This window comes from Cariama cristata, unplaced genomic scaffold (genome assembly GCF_000690535.1).
Source record: "Cariama cristata isolate BGI_N322 unplaced genomic scaffold, ASM69053v1 scaffold12362, whole genome shotgun sequence".
Taxonomy (NCBI): Eukaryota; Metazoa; Chordata; class Aves; order Cariamiformes; family Cariamidae; genus Cariama; species Cariama cristata.
The window spans coordinates 36,559-40,211 of record NW_009605548.1 but is presented as its reverse complement, the minus strand read 5'-3'; positions in this window follow the sequence as shown (position 1 = coordinate 40,211).

Below are 3,653 nucleotides of genomic sequence, written 5' to 3'. Positions count from 1 at the left end.
GAATTTCTATATGGTGATTGAACTTACGCTACTCTGCCTCATTTTAGAATCAAATGCACTGAAGTATGTTTTAACGTTATTTATTATAAGTCTGGTCAAACATTTTCTCTTGAAGAGTTCCATTGGAAAACACTTTTCAAACCTGAAGTGTTATGGTTTTGTGAATTCTTGCTGAGCAAGCAGCAGCTTCATTTACCTGGTTTCTGGAAAACACTACAAAGTCACCCGAACCAGTGGGGGTCCAGCAAAGGAGCCAAGCGAGAGTCTAGGGACAGGGTGTGATGTTTCTATGTCTCCACAAGGTTTTGCCATGTCGGTGAATTTTGAAAAACTCTGCTTCCAGACTGTCTTGGGAATGGAACTCCTAAAGTATCTCTTGAAAAAAGAGAACATGACGATACAATGATGGGATGATAGGATAGGATAAAATAATATACAGCAATTGGCTGCCTCATAAGGGACAACTCAGACTTTTCCACTAAACATGAAGGTGTGGAATACCTTCAACAATGTATGTATGTAATGTGTATGTACTAATAACACACTAACATCTAGCTGCCTATGAGTAATGTCTTTCAAGGAAAGAAGTCTTCACTTTCCTGAAGTCTTTTTTGACATGTTGTAGGATTTTGGCAATATTCATGGCATGTCGGATCAAATTCCATGGTAGCAGTTAAGGAAAAGTTTCAGAACTACAGTTTTTAGAGGTACCACTTTCAAGTTTCCAAGGCTTTATCTTTTTATTTTTCCTTAAAACCCAAACTGAACCAAAACAAAACCCCTTGTAATATACACGTAATACATACGTATACTCATAGTACTATAAATAGTAGTATATACTGTTTATCTGCAATAAATAAATCTGCACTTCAAAAATTTAACTTTAAAGCATCACCATTTCTTTTTATTTCCTGATGAAAATAATTTTGTATGTTCTTTGCTGATTAAGTAAGCCTCTAAAACATTTGGGGGCACATTTCTCTATCCTATTTGTAACAGAATGTCAAAAAAATATTATTTCCTCTTCAGATCATAGACACCCTTCTCCATCAGTGGTTGTCCATCAGCAAGAAAGTGAAATCCAGACCTGCACTTAATAAAACTGATGCCTTCCCACATTCCGAGTAAAGTCGTATCAACCATCTCTTCTTCCTTAAGAAATAACAAGTCTTTCCATGTTTATTATTAATCTACAAAGTCTTTGCAAGTACCATTATTAAACTCCTTTTGATGTTTGCTCAGAATAGCTCAGAGAGTGGTGATTTTGCATTGTCCCAGCCCCCTTTTTCTACAACACAATGATTACAGAGTAAATACTTTGAAGCAAGCCTTGGAGTTAACATTCCTATGGGCAAATTAAACCTTTTTGTAACATTACTGTTCTTTCTACATAGGAATACATAGTTTTTACATCATTGAGAACAAATCTTGATAATAGGAATCGAAGCTTCTTCGTTCTTGTGTTTTCCAGGACATTATTTTATTTCAATGAAATCACATTATCTGTTCTCTCCAATGATTCAAATTTCTAGGAGAATTACTTAGGACAAGGATTCTCAGTTCATCTATATGAGGTAGTAGTTAGGATCCAGGCATGGCAACCTAGATTTCCTGTTAGTCACAGCATCAGTCTTTTGTGCCCTAGTCCTTCATTTGCATTAGGATAGTAATAATGACAAGTTAATTAAACTGGAAATTCTGAGGTTCTCATATGCAAAAATAGCATGTACATATAAATTCTTAAGGTATAGTGCATTGACACAGTTATGCCTTTAAGTTCCAAAGTCACCTTACTAATCTGAATTCTTGTTTTACCAGCTACCACAGGAAAGAAGCTGGGCAAGAAAAAGATATCTGATAGCACATATTCAGACTTTGCTAGGGGTTATAGTAAAAATGTTAATAAAAAAATAATGTTTTAAGTGGCAAAATAGCCAGTAACAGAGAGAGGCTGGTGGACACAAAAGAGATCCACCTTAAATTTTGTCTCATTTAACTTACTTGTTGATAAACAATAAGAAATGGAATGTAAATGAGATTTACATATTATAAGATTTGGTGTGGTAAAAGAAGAACACTAAAGCCAGAAGTGAAATGAAAATGGTTAGAAAATTGGGCAGGAAATAAGAAAATGAAGTCCAATCTGGAAAATATGCAGGCTATTGCATCTAGGGAAAAAATAACCTGAAACAGAGATATTCAGCAGCAGAGGGATTCAGCCAAAATCCCTCAGGGTGACACTGGATAGCAAATTATAAGGGAGCTTGCAAAGGAACGCTGCAACAAAAAAACCCAGTATAAATTTAGGCTATACATGTAGAGGCACAATACTGCGGACTAGGGAGAACGTAGTTCCAGTCCATGCAGTATAAAGGAGACCACACCACAGACACTGCTTATAGTTAAACACCTCTGTGCCAAAAAATTTCAGCAAGCTGGAGGGAGTTCAGAGAAAGCAACAGAAATAAACATGTGGTTGTAGGGATTAATTTATGAGGAAAGCTCAAATGAAATAAATACGTTGGTTTGGCTAAATACCTAGTAGGAGGGGATATGATTACTTTCTTCAAACACTTCAGGACTGTTATCATCAAGGAAGAAGATAAATAGGATGCATAGAAGATCTGGCTTTACATCTACTTTCATAATGTCAATATGCTTGAAAGAACCTTCTGTGTTGTCTTCCAGATTACCTCTTTCATCTTACTTCAAATCTCAAAAATGAATGTGTTAGTGTAGAGGTCAAACTAAAAAAAAGGGGGTTTAGGTAGAATTAAACATTTTATCCAGTTTGAAATATAATTTTAAGTTTACTTCTCTTTCAGCTTGTTTTAGAGAAGATATTAGGACAAAGGTTACCTGCTATTTCACAGAAGAATGCCCTTAGAAGCAGATGAGGAGGTATTCTAGATGAGTCCTTCAATTTCTTCTGATGATGTGGATCCATTTTGTACCAAATACATATATTCTTATTGACAGCAGGACCAAAACTCAGATGTGTCATCTCCCAGGGTACTGATTTAACCTATACACTATTTAACTCAACATGGATGTAGGTGTTGGATGTAGATGTAGGTGTAGATGCAAAGGAATTGAAATCAGGCCTAGAATGGATCTGAATCAAGATTTTCACATCTGAATGGTAGGCTGAATAATGGCCTTCAAGAGGAAAAAAGTCTGTTGGAAGAAATTCCTTCTTATTCATTTGGAAGACAGGGTTTTGGTCCCCTTTCTAAGGCTGGCTTGGAATCTTGAAACAGTATGTTCACAAAAAGTCAAAATGAACTTTCTTGAGATCTCCAAAATCATTCTCTTTTCAGTTCATTCATTACTTCCCATAGGCAGGCAGATGTTCAGTCTTTAGGATAGCAGGGTTCCATTATGCATAACAGTTACTTGGCAAGGCAAAGGCCATCACTTCGAATGTCCCCCATTCCACCAGGGGAGAATGAGCGAGCAGTTGTGTGGTGCTTAGTTGCCAGCTGGGGTTAAACCACAACATTTATAAATAGCTTTAATGTGGCAAAGTTGGTATATCCCAGCAAAGATTACTATAAAAAAAAAGGCAGGAAACAAAAATAGATCTCTACCATAGAACTCATTTAGGCTGTAAATACTTCCTGTGTAGATCTATTTATCCAAGTCATATCCAC